Source organism: Megalopta genalis, chromosome 4 (genome assembly GCF_051020955.1).
Source record: "Megalopta genalis isolate 19385.01 chromosome 4, iyMegGena1_principal, whole genome shotgun sequence".
NCBI classification, from domain to species: domain Eukaryota; kingdom Metazoa; phylum Arthropoda; class Insecta; order Hymenoptera; family Halictidae; genus Megalopta; species Megalopta genalis.
The window spans coordinates 23,872,742-23,892,966 of record NC_135016.1 but is presented as its reverse complement, the minus strand read 5'-3'; positions in this window follow the sequence as shown (position 1 = coordinate 23,892,966).

The window sequence follows — 20,225 nt, the reverse complement described above, 5'->3', positions numbered from 1 at the left end:
AATCTAGAAGCATCAACGGTAGTATTCTTTGCAACGAGTCCAGCACCGTTTCTAATACGGACCCTCGTCGTCCCTTGCGCGGGTTATGAGGAAACTTCGGGACAGGTGCGCGCGGTCAGGGTGCTATCTCGAAGTTAGAGACTCGAGTGTGGTGAACGCGAAGCAAGAGGTATGTATCGTCGCCGCCGCCGTTTCAGTTTTCAAACATATTCCTTTTAGAAGCACACGCGAGCCGGATAAAAATTTATCGCTCTTTTCGCGTACCGTTTTACGCGATCGATGCAAATTTTCAACACGACTCGACCACTTAACGCGATTTCTCGTCGACATCGTGCATTTCTCATTTTCGCGTTATCTCGCGTAATTTCGTCGCCTTTTCTTCGTCAAGGAATTTATAAACGTAATCGTTAGTTTTTCCACCGTTTCTTCGAATTATCGAGAAAAGCGTGAACCGAGACCCTGTTGAGACATATAAACTGCGAGAAGATACCTGTTAACCCATCGACTGCCACGCAAATTTAGCGCGTCTTGTCCTGGGTGCCACGGTTTTATTTGAAAGAAAACACGAAGTTTTACAAAATATAATAATATTAACTCACCGATATAATATTGCAATGGCATTTACAGTATTTTTATTAAAAAGAAAAAAATCAATATGTTCTCTACACTATATAAATTTTTCATTCATCCTTTCTAATAGTTCCTAACTCAAATAGCCATTTATAGGCAATCTAAACTTGCAGCACCCGCTACGAGATATCTCGTAGCTGGCAGTTTTGGTACAGACGCTTACCACGAGGTATCTCGTAGTTGCCAGTCAATGGGTTAATGAAATATTCGTTGCCAAGAATAAAAACACGACGGAAGATATTTCCGCAGGATGGTCACAGTCTTCGCTTCGAAAGCAACTATGTAATCTACGTATGCATAATAAAGCGGCGATGCCGCGATACGCGGGGATCTTAATTCGGCACAGAGCGAGATCACGAAACGATCCATCGGATTTCATCCCTTGGCCGTATTCGATTCGCGTTCCATTACAAAGTAGTCGCAGATAATTACGCGCGCAATGATACGCTATTAAGGGAGGATAAACCAGGGGAATCCCTTAATTAGGGAAACGGAGGAGCGGGAGTGAGGGGAGGGGAGGGGGGCGATTGAACGATCGCTAATTGATGTAACCGTGTACATTCGGAATTTCTATCGGCAGGACTGTTCGACCGGTATCGGACCGTATCCATAACCACCGGTGGGTTACGGTGGTGTTGTATTTCTCCGGAACTGTCTTTGCGCGCGTCCTTTCGCCAGATGCCGTCGTCCGATATCGTCTCCTCTGCCCCCCCCCCCCCTTTTCAGCTTTGACCGGAGTTATTACTTATACCACGAGGGTATCGGCGGTTTATTTTGTCGACGACGTAAGAGACGTCGGCGGCTCGAGCGGGCAAAAGGAACGACGGAACGAGAGTAGCAGCGCGCGGTGGAAGCAGCCAGGGGGTAGGGCTCGAAGGATCTCTCCGCAGATTAGAGCGCGAATCAATATTGGGCAGCGAGGCGAGGCTTTTATCGGCGCTGAAAGAAATCCCCTCGCTTCCTTCTTCGAGTGGGCACCGACTTGGAATGGAAACCAGCGGTAGGAGACTGGGGCAAAGGAAAAACGAAGAAAACGGAGACAGAGACCGCGGGGATAGAGTGATACGGCGGCGAGAGGGTGAGGGTTGGACAAGGATACAATGACGGAATAGAGAGTTAAGACGGAAAGAGACACGAAAGATGAAGAGGGGAGCGACGATGGAGACGAAGGATAAGCACGAAGGGTATGAGGGAGAACCTGAAGAGCCGTGGAACAAGACGGAGAGAGAGAGAGACCGACCGACCGAGAAGGAGAGCGAACGAGTGAGAGAGAGAAAGAGAGCGACGGCGCGGGAGGGTGAGAGGAAAGGGAGAAGTAAGAGGACGAGGATTCCGTTCGAGCAACTTACCGGACTTCTACGTTCTCTCCACGGTCGAGGATTTACAGATTACGCGCTGGTAGACCGAGCTCCTGAGTGCGACCGAGAGAGAAATCAGTCGAGAGTGGCGACGTGTATCGGCGGGAGCGAGAGGGCTCGAGAACCGGCTGGGAGCGAGAGGGACGATATAAAGGAATGACACGAAGAGGGAGTCAAGGACCATCCGTCGCGATGAGTGCGACGAAAACGGAGCTATCGAGTCCGCGCGGACTGGTCCGACAACCCGGGGCCGACCAATCCGGCGGCTCCGGCTGGCCGGCTCGGCGAATCGGGCCGTGCTACGAACATTACACGTTTATTATCGCGCGGGAAAAAGAAATGACTGTTTATAAATAATTAGAGAGGTTTTAATTAACCCCCGGGACGCGCTCGGACCGCCAGTATCCATCGCTGTTTTAATCGCTCGGTCGGTTTTACCATGGACGCCGCCGGCGGTGTCTATACAATTTACCCCTACCCCATAGCCTATCCCGCTGTTATATTTGTAAAACTAAACTATCGATCGTCATCGGTCATTAAAACGCGACCCTTGTTCCCGTTTCCTCGTGCCGCCGGCAGACATCTTGTGTCAAGGTGTCTCGATTTGTATACACATGCGCGACGACGCGTGATATCTGTATAGACCCCGGCTATGCGCCCGCCATACTTGCCCCCACACGATTTCATACTTCTTTTCGTTTATACGTATTCCCCTCTTTCGTTCCCTTTTTCTCTGTCTTTCGGAATGACAAGGGTATTTGCTTTTTCCCTCCTGTCCGTCCCACCCCCGCCGCCGCCGTCTCTCTCTCTCTTTCTCTCTCTCTCTCTCTCTCTCTCTCTCTCTCTTTCTCTCTCTCTCTCTTTCTCTCTCTCTCTTTCTTTCTCTCTCTCTCTCTCTCTCTCTCTCTCTCTCTCTCTCTCTCTGTACGAGCGCGCCACAATGTCGAAACGAGGCTCCGTCGCGCACGTATTATTAGAAAGCCCCGTGTCCCAGGCTCGATCTCGGTTGTACCGCGACCAGCAAATACGTATCCGTGTATATTCCCCGTGAAAAATTCATCTCCCGCGCCTTTGACTTCCCCGCGGATCCGACAGGCAATTGCCTTCCGTTGGATGGGAATCGCGGGCCTCTAAAACCTTTCCAAAGGCCTCCAACGGCGCGGACACGACAAAAGGGAAATCAAAGCGTCGTCGAGCAGTTTTTACGATCGAACGCCCCACGGTTACGTGGCGCTCGAGAGGGCTCTCCATCCTCTTTCTTTCTCCCTCTTTGTCCCTTTCCTTTGTTAGATTTTTGGCAAGCCCGCTCGTTCGCGTCATCTTTCTCCCGGCGATCCGGTGTCTTTTCCATCGAAATCCGGCGAAAAAAGACTCGGATACGCGAGATTCTTCGCTCGGTCGGTCGGGCACACGAGTGAAACCCGCGAGCGAGCTCGCTCGCGCGCGCTCTTCCTCCCCTCTTCTTTCCGGTGAATTTATCGCGAGGGAAGTTCTCGGTGACAAAGGGGTAAATGACTTTCGAATATCTCAGCTTTTCGAACGCGTCAGCTGCCGGGCCGGGATTTTTGAGCGCGCGGCCCGAGAGACGCGGCTCGCGCCCTCCTCGGCGACCAGGCTGACACACGCCCCCGCGCGCGCCTCTTTCCCCGGGGAAACGCGTTACTCTCGACACGACGCGAATAAAGCCTGTCCTATTTTGAAACGAGTCTCCCGGACGCGATGAAGAACAGGGAGCGCCCGAGTGCCCGGGCAGAGATTTTCATTCAGAAGGCGTCACGTAATCCACACACGCTCTCGTCGACTCCGCGAAATCGTCCAAGTTCCCCGGTATTTCCGGGGCGAATTTGACGACGACGCGTCCCGGCGCTCGGCTATGCGCTCCGCGACCCGTCCGTATTACTAAGAAGCTGGCCGCGGGAAACTCATGGATCCTTCCGGAAACTTTTCCAATACCCGGCCGACAAAAAAAAAGAATATAACAGAGAAATCTCCGCACCCGTGCCGGAAAATACAGTCCCGGCTCGCCTCGCGCCGGAATCAAAAGTCTCCACGCTCTTGACGCTTTAAAGGAATTTTTATTTCCTGCCGGTTCGCTCGCGCGAATCGTGCATTCGGTTAAAGAGCAGACGTCTCTTCTTTTCTTTTTCTCGTGGAAGATGCTGGGTTTTCTAATGCGTTAAGCGACGGAAATCGATCCCTGAAATTTCCGCGAAGTTAGATTGTTTGGTCGAGATTAGGTTTACGGAACGCTAAGAGCGGCTGTTTTATGTCGTTCGATAAAAGTAACGGGCGCACGTTTGATCGGAGTTTTAGAGATTTTTATGAAAATATGTGTCCAATGAAAATTGAATAAATTCGCCGTAAATGCGCGTTCAGAATTTGAACCGATCGCACTCGAAATTATTCGAACCTCGAAACTAAGCTACTGCCTCCGACTCGTAGTAATTTTATATTAATTTATATTATTTTTATGTTGCATGCGTATACGAATATTTACCGTTTCACCGACTCTTTTAATGTAAGCCGAATTAATAATGTAAAAATACCTTTAAAAAATGACGTAGGAATTTTTAACGGTGCCTCAGAATCGTCATTCGACCGCAAATGTCGTCGCTTTGTCATTCTGCCGTATCAATTGCGTACACACAAGTACGGCCCGACAGAAAAATATCGGTGAACAATTTCCAGCAACTTCCTAAGTCTTTTTAATCAAGGAAAATAATTAGGTGTTCGAGCTCGAGCGAAACACCCGAACAAGAATTGTAGCGCAGTTAACCGATTATCTGCTTTTGTCGAGTATCCTGCTCCTCGTAAAGACACGGCAATATCTTGTGTAACAATAAAAATAAAAAGGTGATAAATAATTATCCCGAAAATACTGTACACAGCGAAAACAAATTGGCCGTTCTTTCCTTCGCGACACATTTTGGGTGCACGCTTTTTCGACGAGGCCGCAACAGCTAACTGGTTAAAAGATAAAACCGTGTCTTCAGGGTTACACGGTTCGCAATCGACGTTTAATTTTTATCTGGCCGTGTATAATCCACCGAAACATTGTACAATCGTATCGTTCGTTCGAACGGAGCCAAAGCATCCGCTATTTACGAGGATAATTACGTTATTCGTGAACCGCGCGAGATACGAATCCGCGAATAACAGAAACGTCATTGTCGAATGTCCCCGTAACACGCAATTAGCGTTCTATTACGAGGCACTCGCGAACTGCCGCGCGTTTAGCATTGTCCGACCGGTATCTTTAACTCGCGCGATCCCGAGCAACGCCGTGTCCAACGTGTCCCGGCGTGGCCTGGCCGAAGCGCCGTTGGCGCGACGACGTTAATTCGCGCGTGTTACCGCTCGCCGGATAAAGCGTCGTCGATCGTTCCTTGAACAGCCGTTCCCGAGTCGACGGCTGGCCCGGCGCCGATCGTTTCCCGAAATCCTTTCGAACGGAAAGGAGCTCCGGCCGGCAAACGCGCCGGCCATCGGGAGAAGCTCGCGCTCGGACGCGCGAAGCGTTTCGAAACGTAACTTCCGGTGCGAGGCCCTCGGCAAACGTCCGACAAATTCGTGGCATGGCCGGTCGCGGTCGAAGAGAGCATCGCTGATCGGGGAGTCTCCGGCGATCGTTCCCGAGGATGACAGGGACGAACGAAGCGTACAAAATCTGTTTCCGGTCGAACGGTTCCGCGAAATGATTTATTATGCCGTCGAGCGTGCAGAGCGAGAGAGAAAAGGGGAAGAAAGAGAGAGAGAGAGAGAGAGAGAGAGTGCAAGCGAGCAAAGGAGAAAGAAAGAAGGAGAGAGAGAGCAAGCGAGCAAAGGAGAAAGAGAGGAGAGAGAGTGCAAGCGAGCAAAGGAGAAAGAAAGAAGGAGAGAGAGAGAGAGAAAGCGAGCAAAGGAGAAAGAGAGGAGAGAGAGAGAGAGAGAGAGAGAGCGAGCAAAGGAAAAAGAGAGGAGAGAGAGAGAGCAAGCGAGCAAAGGAGAAAGAGGGAAGGAGTGCTAAAGCAGGAGGGAAAGCATAAAGCGAGAGAGCCAAAGACGGAGAGCAACCGAGTGGAGCGTGACCTGCGGTGAGTGTATTGTAGACACCGTGAATCGGCACCGAGGAGAATATGAACCGACCACCTCGGCCCCCAAGGAAAGCTCCATTGTTTTCTTTATTGGAACACCCCGGCTGAATAGGGACCGGGGCCCCGGCTGATGGACCATAGAGAAGAGGGGTAATTATATGGGCGCCACTCGGCGCACCAGCAATCACGCGATCGTAATCTATCCTTTCGGATAGAGGCGAGGCCGATGCGCTTGTGTATCGTGGGGCTCCAGATGCGCATCGCTCGTACTCCGTTTTTTATGCGGCCTCGTTCGAGATCGTATTTACACGGCGATCTCGAGAGACCGGCCGCTCCAAACGGATAGATAATTGGGCACGATGATTAAATAGATCGTTCCACGGATTGCTTTCTGGCTTGTCTTGTCAACGGGCCCGACAGGAACGCGGGAACTAGACAGATGCCTGAACGGTACGTGGAAAGCTGACGTTAATGCGTGTCACGATTCGGAGCGTTAACGTTCCTTCCGATCGCCCTCGGCTGATTTCATTTAATAATCTCTTATGTTATCGCCGTATTCTCACTTACGAGTTACCATTCGGTGGTAATTCAGCTGCCGGGAAAATTTCAATCGTCCGGCCGCGAACGGGCTCGATCTAACACAATTTTACGATGTCGATCGCGAGATTACGTATTTCGCGACCGGTGATGCGAATGTTATTTTCTATTTCGAACCGATGCCCGGTTAGCGCTTGGATATTGAACTTCGAGACAGCGTTGCGCGGCCGAAGGAAATCGGTGTCTGTTATTCTTCGCTCTGTTACAAGTCTTAACAGTTTCATCGAGCTCGAGCTGCCAAATTGACATTATGTACCTGATTTATGATATATACCTCGGATTGTCGTGTCTCGGCGCGTCTCAGGATATCGATAAAGTGGTCTCGTACAGCCATCGATTTCCGCCACTGCATCGCATAGCGATTGCAAACGCGAAGGTTCTCTCTGTACACTTGCCAGTTGTATCTCAATGCAACATTTTTATCAAGGTCCCGACATATGCGATGCTTCGTGGTACAAAGTTTGTACTCTGTCTAAAACGTCGTCCCGGAGATAAATACCGTAGAGCGACGGTACTCTAGTGTGCAACTTTCGACGCTCCATCGATTATACTCCATCGAAAATACATACCGTGTGTGTATTCGATTAAAAAACTGCAGGCGACTTACGGTAAGCCCGAGTGTTTGATTCTCACTCGAGAAGGCGCTTTGCGTAACGAGAAGGCAATGTGCGAATGAAAGTAGAAAGACACTAATGTCGCGTTATCTGAAATCACGTGAAAACGTAGGAAAATTAGTGGCACGAAACCGTCCACGCGTGAAAATACGTATACATTATGCACCGCGTGGCACAGATGCTGTTTCTAACAGATTTGAGATAGTAAAAATCTGCGGTCTCACACCCTTCGAATGTTACATGATCTCACGTAACGTGGCGCGCACGGGCGTGATTTTCGGCGCTTTGTGTGACGCAATCGGCGATCTTATGCGACAAATGACATGGAAAACGTGGCGTGTGCGAAACAGATAATATTTTACGTTTACGATAGAACGCCGCTATGTTTGTTACAAAAGAGATACATGGACGGTTTAACATTGTATACAATGGAATCATTGAAGATTGTACATTACCTTGAGCTGGTTTTTAGAAACTTTGGTGATCGGTTACCGCGATGTGCGGGTGCCCATAGACGCGATGCGAGCTGACTTCCTCCGACAATTTGCGTGTTCCCATCCTGTCGATGGTTGAATTCTTCGTTACATTTGATACAAACATAACGCGCTAGGACGTCCAAATCACGGTACAGTAATGCCTCTCTAATTGACGCTCGGATTGTGCACAAAAATGGACAATTTGGGAAGAGGAGACGCGATTATTCGAGCCTTGCTGCTCGTTTTTTATAGTTGTTGACAATCGGTAACTATAAAAACGAGTCGCAAGGCTCGAATAATCGTATCTCCTCTTCCCAAATTGTCCATTTTAGTAGACAATCTGAGCGTCAGTAAGGGAGACATTACTGTGCTTCGCTCAAGTAACTCGTAAACAAAAATGGGCGACTTGGAAAAAGAGAGAGAGAGAGAGAGAGAGAGAGAGAGAGAGAGAGAGAGAGAGAGAGAGAGAGAGAGAGAGAGGATACGATTATTATTAATTATTAATTTTTATACTATTATATTTTTAATTTATCAATTATATTATTTTACAGTTGCCAATTATCAACGAATATATAAACAATCCCCTCTTCCCAAGTTGTCCATTTTAGTAGACAATCTGAGCGTCAGTAAGGGGGACATTACTGTGCTTCGCTCAAGTAACTCGTAAACAAAAATGGGCGACTTGGAAAAAGAGAGAGAGAGAGAGAGAGAGAGAGAGGATACGATTATTATTAATTATTAATTATTAATTTTTATACTATTATATTTTTAATTTATCAATTATATTATTTTACAGTTGCCAATTATCAACGAATATATAAACAATCCCCTCTTCCCAAGTTGTCCATTTTTGTTTACAAGCTGAAGGAACAATTGGAACAATTTACCGTGCCGACGTTCAATGGGTATGCTTCTACGAAGAATTGAATAACGAGGAACTTGGTTCGGTTGCCTCGACCGTTGCTTTCGATAGGAATAAAGAATCGTGACCAACGGCTCGTGTTTGTTTAGCTGCATCGCCCGATATTTCTCAATGCTTCGTTTCCTTCACAATAGCCGAACGAAATTTCCTAACGCGACGACTCGAAATTGCTCGCAGATTGACGAAGACCGTGACTTCAGGGGCGTTTGTTTCGACGTTTTATACGCCGCGTTTTCTTCTTCGCACGATTATCGATTGCGGCGTACGAAACGCCGCGAAAAATGCCCGCGTGGTAACGGGGCCTTCGTCGATCTACGAGCAATTTCGAGTCGTCGCGTTGGGAAATATCGTCCGCCTATTGTGAAAAAGAAAAAAGAAGAAAAAACAACGAACGTACACTGAGAAAGCGCGACCGTTCCTCGGGGAGGACGGAACGGAAAACACGTGCGAACGATCGTGGCGGAGGGAGCGCACACAGGCGGCCAATCGAGATATCGGCACGAACAATAAATCCACGTTCGGTTGAACACGGTTCTCGGTCAGAGTAGCATCCACTCCCCCGGACTATTTTAATGTTTGTCCATCCCGGCGGCGTCCGACGAAGTCGCTTCCGGTCGACGCGCCTTTTTCCCCCCGTCGTGTCACGCTAACGAAGCGTCAAAAATCGGTTTAAGCCGGTCGCGTCGGTGCGGGAACCGATGCGTCAGCGTGAAGTCGTCGTCGTCGTCGTCGTCGTCGTTATTAGCAGAGACGAAAACGGCGTCGCGACGAGGGGCGGCGAAGGAGGCGCGGCGAGGAGGCGAGAGGCGGCGAGCCGGGCACACGAGCCGACCGTGTACCCGTACGCGCGTGTATAAACGAACGCGCGGAACAACCCGGTTAAATAGGGGCCGAGAAGGGTGGAAGAAGAAGGCAGCGGAGCGGGGTTACGTTGACGTTGCAGGGTGGCAACAGCAGCGGCGGCGACAGACTTCTCAATGAGTTCCTAAATCGAAAGAGCTTTCGCCCCTCGTTCGTTCACCCCCTGTGGCTCGGGATGGCACCCTCATATAGATGGAAGAGAACCGGCGTGTTTGGAGAGTCGAGGGGTGGCGGTGGTAAAGAGGGAAGAAAATAACAGATTTCCCAGACGCGCCTCATTCGAATCCCCTTGCCACGTAGCCCGTACTCCTGCGAGAGCTACGAAGGGTGGAAAAGAAGGATGACGGAATTTTTTCCCTCTCCCGCTGTTATCCTCTTGGCTCTCTCTCTCTCCCTCCCTCTCTCTTTCTCTCTCTCTCTCTCCCTCTCTCTCTCTCTCCCTTTCCCTTTTCCTCTTTCTCTCTTCTCCTTTTTTATTCCCCTTCCTATCCCCTCATCTTTTCACCTTCCATCATTCCTCTCTAGCCAGAAATACTTCCTAACGAGAGGCAAGAAAGTTCTTACTGGCGGAATCCTCCTTCTTTTCGCCCAGACTCTTCCTCCGCCAGCTTCATCTTGCCTGCTCTTCTTGCCTTCCGCGTCCTGCTCCTTTGTCGTATGTATATAAGGGGGCGATGGAAGTTTCTCGTGGGCAGACCATTGCGTCGGGGAGGACCCTTCAACCCCGGCTCTGCTGCTGATTAAGGTATAAAAGGCATAAAAGGCGCGGGAGGAGGGGGGGATATACAGAACCGGCGAGCCGAGGGGGAAAGAAATTTGTTCGAGGGGATGGGCCGCGAACCGGGACGATGGAGAGAGCGAAGCAAATACACAACGGGAAGGGATACCTAATTGTAAGTACATTATACCTTCGGTCCGCACGGGATTATACAGCTGCTTCTTTATTGCTGACAGTGGCGTCTTTTATCTGTAATCCTGCTAGCGAGTTCCGATTATAATAACCCCGAAACTCTGCTCGGTTGCGCTCGATTGTCGCTCCGAGTCGAGTCGAGTCGAGTCGAGTCGCGGAAAATTGCCGTTTCTGTTTACCCCTTTCAGACCCACGCAAATCGTATAAACCGCCGATCCTGAGGTCGCCACGCTCTGCTCAATATGCAATCTCGCTGCGATTTTTCAGTCCCATGAAACTCTCCGACAATCTTGTATTTTTATAGAAAATCAGACGCGCACTCTCTTATGAACCGTCCAAGTGGTTTTATTCGTTTTATTTCGTAGTAAATATAATATATTTACGATACCAAATGATGGTGCTAAAATTGTGAACGTTACGATAAATAATACCTCGAACTAGTGGTTTACAATTGCAAGCTAACCCTTTGAAAAGGGGTTGGAACCTGGATGATGCACTTTGATAGAGTTTCAGAAAGAAATAACGCAAATGTTTAGAACGCGATCTGTACGTGCAGGAATATTAAACAGGCGAGCGAATTAAATTATAAAATTCGTATAAATTAACTGAACTCCAAATTACCTTGACAATGAATTTGGTTAGCGAACGATACGGTTAGCTCGCAATGAGCGTAACCCACTCGATCGTAATATTGAAAAAGGACGCGAATTAAGGAATGAAACTGTTATTTGTTCAAAATATGAAGAAAACAATATTTTCTCAAGCGCTGTCAACAACGACACGCGTGTATCAATTTTATCGAATAGATTTTCGAAGCTTTTCGATTTCAAAACTCCCATCTTCTCAATTTCGGTTGCGAAACGAAGGCACAATCGACGCGTATGAAAAAAAAATTCAAAGTAACGCGTGTTTGTCTACCGCGGTGGGTCGAGTCGCTTTAAACGCGAATCGATACGTCGACGCGTTGAACCTCCGCTGGAACGAATAAAGGAAAATACAGTGTAGCAGAGACGAGGGGAGGAACATGGAATCGATCTGCACGACCCTTTTTATTTCACGATGAAATCCGACCGCAAGCCCAATCTGGCCGAAACCTCGTAATTTATCCGGAAAAGTATAGGCTACGGGAAAATGGCAATGGCACGATATCGTGTTTCGTCTGTTTTCAATTGGATGATAAATGATGTCCCTCTCTCGACGACGCAACGCAATATGGGTATTCGCCAATTTGCTTACGGCTTGCCAGCCAAGTTCTCTGTTGCTCTATGCTGGATCTTCTGGCAATTAGCGAATGCTACGACTCCGCGCTGTACGATAATCATCGTCTATTTATTATTTTATTGTATTTTCTATTCTCTTTTTATTATTTTATTGTATTTTCTATTCTCTTTTTATTATTTTATTGTATTTTCTATTCTCTTTTTATTATTTTATTGTATTTTCTATTAGGATTTAGCAGAAAATAGCACGATTGCTTTAAAACATTGAACACGAGATCTACGAGAGGTCTTTCTTTCAATTTTCGTTATAGGCTCGGATAAAAATGTTGTGAAGCGTGAATTTTTTCGTTATTTCAAGTAGTAGCAAAATTCAAGAAAAGCATTTTAGTCATTGTCTAATAGACCAGTCCCTTTATCGTCTAAAAAAAGTTCAAGTCACTTGGCCCAGTTCTAAAATAGTTATTGCGTTTTAAAAGGTGTACGAACACTTTCGTGGTGCAGCGAACATTTAGATTGGGAAGATTATAGGTAAAAAAATTATCTCAAAAAATACTAAAAAAATATACTCAACTGGAAATTGAAGCTGGCGACACAGCAAGGAAGTTATTGCAAAATTACATATAAATATTACGTAGATCACATTTTAATTTTGTTCCACTCGATGTGAATTCGATACTGTTTGCACGAATCCTATGTAAAAAGGAATGTCAATTTAACCCGTCGTCGCCATTCAAAAGAAAACTAATACGATCTTAGATATGTAAATCTTCCCACTGTTTTATCCTCGCTGATTTTTGTCGCGAATGCATAAAATCCGTGCATCCAGCGATAAAAGGGGGAAGTGTCCATAAAAATGAAAGAAGTGGCGTATAAAGAGGCTAATCGACAGTTTTCGTGGCGATCCGGAGGTTATTCCCCGGATCGGTCGGCGAGTTTCGGCGTGCGTGGCACCGCGTACCGCCGCGGTCGGTTCCACCGACGTCGCGTCGTTCGTCGAATTTGTTTTGCATCGGGGCAACGGCACGCTTATCGCGGATACGCATCGTGTACTTCCGAGAGATAGAAGACGTTCCCGGTGCTCGGGGTATTATCCGGTCGTCGAAAGGGAACGGCCATCGGGCTCGGTTCCTTTTTCGTGTTCGCAGCGGCTCCGCTCCGCTCCGCTCGGCGCGGCTCGACTCGGCGCGGCGTGCCGCTCTCGCTGCATGCGCTCGCCTACGTGTGTAGGACAGCGCGGCGAGATATCGGGGGCCCGCTCGGCGATCCGAGCGTGTCGATCCGTTTATCGAGTCGTGTATTTACGCGCGGGGCCGGCTCGTAGACGCGCGTTCGCCAGATAACCGCGATAATATAGAAACGCCAATAATGAAATACGATAAGTACATAGGAGCTTTTTTACGGCGGGCCCGAGTTAAAGAGCTGTTACCGTAATCGGAACGACTCTATACGTCGAACGGAACAGCGCACGGGAGCAATTAGAAACGCCGATCGCGATATTATACGCGGCGGCGGCGACGGCGCTCTCCGCCGATAAACCTCTCTCTCGCGAGCGCGTTCCCTCTCTCGTCTCGAATAAATTACGCCGCGATAGGTTTGACATCGAGGAGAGGCACGATACACGCGTTCGGTCACGTTCGGGCCCCGTCCGGCCACTTCCTTTTTCTTCGAAATCGAACATTCCGCTCACTTTCACTCGACGTCGCTAATCGTCCCGCTTTACGGTACATCGTGCTTGTCGGCGACTCTTCGAGCCTCGACTCGACTCGACTCGGCCCGGCTCGGCTCGGCCCGAGCCTCCTGCTCTCCGTCTTCACCGGCGCTGGTCGCGCGCGCCGTCCTTCTTCGGCTTTATCTCTTCCACCGGAGACGAGAACACGCGTCGCCGCGGACCTCGGGTAGGGGGCAAAGTCAATTTCGAAGGGAGATGCCACGGGGTTAATGGGCCTCCTTTGTCGTAAATTCGGGCTTTAGTGTGAAAGCTGCCTAAACTTACCTCCTTTGCTCCTACCTCGGCGATGCCCTTCCCGCCGATCCCCGCGGCCCCTTGGGAGCCTTGTAACAAACAGGATACAGGTACTCCGGACCTTATATCCTTTTTTCTCCTGCCGGTCGTTCCCCGGTCTCCTTCTCGCCGACACACGTTTTTTCTTCCTGCCGGCTGCTCCGACTTACTCCCGTGCTCGTTCGTCTCCCTCGATCCTTAACGGGCCACCTTCTTCGTCGTCCTCGGGCTTCCTTTTTCTCCCAGTGTTTATTTCTTCCCGTTGCAGCCCGCCTTCTTTTTCGTCCTTTCTTCCTTTCTTTCTTTCCACCGAGCCCGCCTCGCCCTCCCCCCGTTCACCGCTGTCCCGCCCTCGTTGCCGAGCCGAACGGCTTTCTCTTTGTCACGCTTTAACGTTCTTTTCTTCTGTTTTCCACCTATCTGGCCGCCCCTCCTCCGCGCCCTCCATCTGTCGGCATCGCCTGCCTCCGCATCGTCGAGCGATTTATTATCCGACCGTTCCACCTTGGCCACCGTTCTGCTTAGCCGCCGCTTTTTAGCCCCCCCCCCCCCTCCCCGTAAAAGGGGTGGCGCGGATCGTACCGCGCGCCATACCGCGCCGGGCCGAGCCGGGCCGGGGCGAAGAAACGTGCGACGGCGGCGTCGGCGGCGGGAAACACGGTGGAAACTCGAGGGCAAGGGAACGTGGAAAAGAAGATGAATCGCGACAGTTGCCAACCTAAGAAGTTTGATTATGTTAGCCGTGGCGGGGCCACGCTCGGTTGGATTTGTATTAAGCCCCGGGCGCCTGCTCGGAATATGCTTTATAAGCGCAACGCGTGGCCGGAACGGTGCCGAGGCCGTGGCGCCTGGAAATAGGGGTGGAAATGGGTTTAAATATGTTTCCGACGCGACGGATTTGAACACAGTTAATCTTTTTACGCCGAAGAATTATTTCCACTGTTTTCACGGGGTTTCGCCGTAAGAAATTTCACCGAGGCGAATCCTTTTCGAGCTACCTCCGACGCGAGGACTCTTCGCGGAAGCAGACATCTATTTGCTAATTGATTTATCGGGCGTAGGAGAGCGCAAAATGGTGGAGGGATCTTATAGGGTTGGTTTGGATTTTGTTGTTGCATCGTGGGAACGGTGGGAAGCAGAGGTGCGAAACAGTTATGATATCGGTTTTCGTTTTTTGAAAAATGTTCTTTTCTTTGCAAAATGTTCTCGTAACTGTTATAAGGTACATCGGTTCTGGCTTACATCGACTTCGGTTTCGGTCCTTCGGAAACCGTTATTATATCGGACCTATAACTGTTATTTTCCGGTTCCGAGTTTCGGTACAGAATTCTGTTTCGCGTAACAAATACATTGCATTTCCTTTGGGGATTAAAAGTATGGATTTTAAAATACTTTGTATCATAGATAAGCTGAGACTACGGCCAATGAACTGTTTTGTCTACCACGCAGAAAAGGGGTGTACAATCTTACACTATATCGAATTTTGCCAATACGTGCAGATATAACCGAAATCCAGAATCAAAATTCAGAACCGAAAAATAACAGTTATAGAACCGATATAATATATATATATATATATATATATATATATATATATATATATATAGTTTGAAACAGTTATTTTCGAATTCTTTTCAACCCCTACCCAACATAAGCCAACATAACCCAACATAATTCCCAACGTAAACTAACATATCCTCGACATATATATATTTGACATAACCTTGACATAACCTTGACATATATATATATATATATATATATATATATGTCGAGGATATGTTAGTATATATATAACTCAATAATATATAATATAATATATATATAACTCAACATAACCCAATATAACCCAATATAACCCAACATAACCCCCAACGTAACCCAGCATAACCCATTATAACCCAACAATGTAGAAAGTCCCGTAAAAATTCACCGAGGTTTCGGGAATAGCTTCGCGGGTTCGTCGCCAGAGGACTGAACTTGTAACTGGCTTGCAATAGAGCTGCTTGCTTATGTAGAGACGACGAATTTACGCGTGCAAAATAGAACAAATTCTTTAGACGTTTCTTAAATTGGTTAAACGTTTTTACTGTTTTGCTTTTGATCCACCCATTTCTGTCATAAATTCGCGAGATCGGCAGTCAGAACTGGATAATAATGTTCGGGAAGTACTCTTGTTTGTATGAAATAATATTTCAAGATTTACTTGACGTCATATAGATAAGTACGCGTATAATGTTTTAAAATTTATTTGACGTCATAAAGATTGGTACATGCATTGAAAATAGCTATTTACGTTGTGGTAAAGAAAATTATTAACTGAAGTTAGCAGTCTCTTGCACGTGTACGGGAAATAATTATTTGAGATAATATTTCGTGTGCCTAAATTTCTATTCGTTATTTAAAATTCTATTTCTCACGATTAATATTTACGAGGGAAAATAAACCTACAAAAAAATACGAATACATATTATTTTGAAAAATAAGCTTTTTCTTATATTTCTCGTAATTAATGAAAATAATTGGAATATTTATCATCTGTTTGCTTTCTATTTGCTTCGATCAAAGCAATTGCTTGGTCAGCAAAATTTCATGGAAATAATATTGAACCGTTTCATTTCAGAGAATAGAGGAAATGTTTATTTTCATCGAACGGCGGACCATTTTCACAACTGTATCGTTGACGGTGTTTATAACAATTCTGAGCTTCATTCAGCAATTTTTCTAAACATATTTTTGGCGATATTTCTCGCAGACTTATCAACGATTTATAAATACTTTTGGTCAAAATTGGCCCAGCTACTCCCCTGCGAATGTTGACACAGAAATAAATTACTATTTCGAATGAAGCACATGCAACACAGTCAAGGAAAATGGTACACATTTGCAAATATTTGTATTTTATCCATGTCTGTCTGCAGTCTAGCCCCGATGCATCTAAATAGATATCTATCGTAAAGCATAATCTTCTTGCCTTAGTTCGAGCCTCCAAAGAATGAAAAAATATCACGGGAAGCGATAGAAAATTTTTCTACAAACCTAATAAACGAGCCTATCGTAATTTGCAACCTTTGGAATGTTCTTAACTATTTAGATTAGATTACGTTTTCTATCTTTCCTTTCGAAATTTCCTTGAATTTATTTAGATGTCGGAACCGGTTTCGGTTGCGGTATATTAAATTCCGTGGAATTTATTTAACGCGCTCGTCGGTTTCTTCGTGGAAGACATATTTTACAACCGCCGGATTCCTTTTTGCCGTTTCTATTGGAAAACCAGTCACCTAAGCGCAACAAATTAGTAGCCCGATGAATGGTAAATAGCCGGCACGGTGTTTTCGCGGAGATTGCGCCTGCAGAAGTACTGGTAGCAGCCGAGAACTTTGGCGATTAAGATAATTTTATTATTGCTGGCCTCGCTCGCTACACCATTAGCGGGGAATGTTAATGGATCGTTATATCGACCGAGCGGAACGAACGATTTTGCTTGACTAGGCGTGGTAAAAATGTTCAATGGACACGGATTATGTATGTTTCCCCCGTCTAATACGCTTAATCGCGGCGATTAACGGATCTCGCCGGTGCAATACGCGATGACGGCCTCTTTTCGAATTCCCGGAATTAGAATTTTACGAAAGCCGTGCTAAAATCTCGGTATGATTCACCGGAAGACAATTCGACGAAAGGGTCGCTCGAAGAAGTTTTGAGCAAGGTCTCGCGAGGTGGGCAACGTTGAAAAGAAAAGAAAATTGTCGGAAAAGTCGTAATCGCGAAGTTAGACGTACAGGAATGCGTGTTTGGCAACGCCTATGTGTAACGTATCATTATCGAAATCGACTGTAGACATTTTTTACTTGTCAAACCGCGCTAATCAATCTTGCGATCGATATCCTTTTGTGTAGCATTGATTTAATGGATCGTAAAGAGAAATCGGAACCAACTGTACTTGTATATCCATTCAGAAGTCCATGATCCGCAGTGAACTTGGGAAATTAATATTAGCGTCAATTTTCTAGCGGACACTGCAGATCTAGATAGTCGGCTAGACAAAGGAAATATCCAAGTCATTCGTAGTTGCAAACGAAACTAATTAAGGTACAGTTACACCACTTTTGAGAGTCGTAGAGCGATACAGGACTTTTTCTTTCTGAGATCATTTCTTTGCGCGAGATTGCAAAACTAAATTATTTGTACGCACATTTGTTAGCGCAAGCATTCGAAGTGCAGTATTTCAAATAGGGCATAAAATTTCAGTAAGCGAAATATTTTATTTGTATGACCCATAGCTGAAGCACGAAATCAATATTTTATTTTGATAATTTAATATATACAAAGTAAAATATTTTTTATTCCAATAACGTAAAGTATAAAATAGAATATTTCCTATAGTTCTCAACCTGAATATAAATCGTGAAAATGATTGACGCAACATGAAACGAAGTAACGTAAGAAATCATAACATTTGCAAGTGAAATTTATCGTATTTTTAAATACAGCCGTTCGCATGTAGCAAAGTGTATTTTTTATGTACGTTTACAATGCGGAGTAGAAATATTTCCTTCGTTTTAGATTACCGAAATATTTATATTTTACGCTATAATTTGTTAAAATAAAAATATTTTTTTTCACGATAATAAATTCGATAAATAAAACTTTTCGAACTATGACACAATTATTTTCAGTGCCTTTCAAGTGAGATACTATTTGAGATATTATCTTACAAATTTTTTACAACGAATAAAATATTCTACTTTTAAAGGTACATTCGTTCGAACGAGGAGGATATTTTCTTTTCAAAAATACGTGCACGATCTAAACTAAAATATTTATTTACTATTCGCCATTTGAAATACTATTTTACCCAGCTTCGGTCGCATTCGGGGTTTCAGCGATTGCAAAATAAAAAAATCCGTGACGCGCGATCGTCACGCGTCCGGGTGTGGGAGAAGCGGCGATGAAAAAACAGGATTTTGAAATTCTAAATCACCGCCGAGCGAGAGATCCGGGAATCATGAAGTCAAACGTCAGTGGAGCGCAGGGCGTCAAAGCGGATTGCAAAGTCAACCTCCCGAATACGGTATCTGGTATCATGAAAGAAAAGATTCCACCGCCTCGACAGATTTTTTCACAAAGAGCCATCCCCCTTTCGAAGGTGCCGTGATTTTCAGCGGAGGCACACGTTGCCCGATAGAAAACGCGACGACAGGCCTCTCTCTGCTCTCCGTTCTTCGCTCCGCTCCGCTCTCCGCTCTGCTCTCCGCTCTGCTCTCCGCTCGGCGTCGGCCGAGCTGCGCGCCGCGCCGTGCAAAAACAAATGATCCGCCGCTTCCAGCCGCGATAAAAACCGGCGTCTTGATTAAACGTGCCTCTTGAATGGAGACGTTTTTCTGTAATGGAGGGACGCGGGGCTCGGGGATAGAGGGCGATGGGGACGGAAGGCCGTAAAGAGAATTCAGGCACGGTCGATCGAGCACCTGCCTGGGCGCGAGAGGCCCACAAAGGGCTGCCCGGAACTTGTGAAAATAATTCCTGGCTCCTCGAGGGCCTCTGCACGGGCACGGCCAGCCCATTACAATGACGGCGCGGTACCCGTCCGCCTCCCTTTCCCCTCGCAGCCCCTCTTCCGCCGGCTTTATGCGGCCCTCGTCCGTTTTAAACGAGATCGAGCAGGTGTCTTTATTGTGAACGATCCTGTATGTCATCCGGGTACTAGTTGCCGTTTACGCGGGCACAAAGGGCCGGCCCAAGGGTCTGGCACGCTGGAAAAACCGCCCCCGGTGCCGTGAATGTAATTACTCGGTAATTATTTTCGAGCGGCGAATCGAATGTATATAAGGTTCGAGGCACGGTCAGGACGGACGGACGGCTTGTAAAGCTGTTTGCACAGCCGGTTTTCACTTCGCGCCGTCGAAGTTCCCGGTATGCTTGAATAATAGATCGTTCGCCGAGCAAAAGATTCGCTAATTGCGCGACCGGCTCTCGCGCGTTAATTGCGCTCCCGAGGAAGTCCATAGCAGGAGCACATTTACCGATACTGTTACCTCGGTTTATTTGGTACGGCGATCTCTACCGAGAACTTGCGGATAGATGTTGTAATAAAACATGCTTTATCCGAACTAATTGGGGAACGGGAGTGCGAAGGGAATTAAAAGAGAGGCAATTAACGAGAACCCGTATACATTATAACGGAATGAAATATTCATACGGACGCGAGAATATCGGTGATGGAGGAACGATCACGGATTCAGGGACCTCGATCGGCGATGCCCGTCGGGATCGTTGTCTCTTCTCTCGGCCTGCAATTTCAGCGATGTCTATGTTCTTCGACGTCGCGAACCATTATGGACAAAACATTATAGTTGCGCAACAGGCTGTTCGCTTGTCCCCCCCTCCGACGTCCCATTTATCTTCTTTGCTGGGCGACAAGAAACTCAGTTTGGCGTGAAGCAATAAAGATGTCAAACCTCCGAATGTGTACGTGCCCGCTCCGAAATGTTGCACGGGTTTCGAGCCGTTGCTACACGCTCGCGACGGTAACGTGTACCTACGTACAAACGAGAAGCCT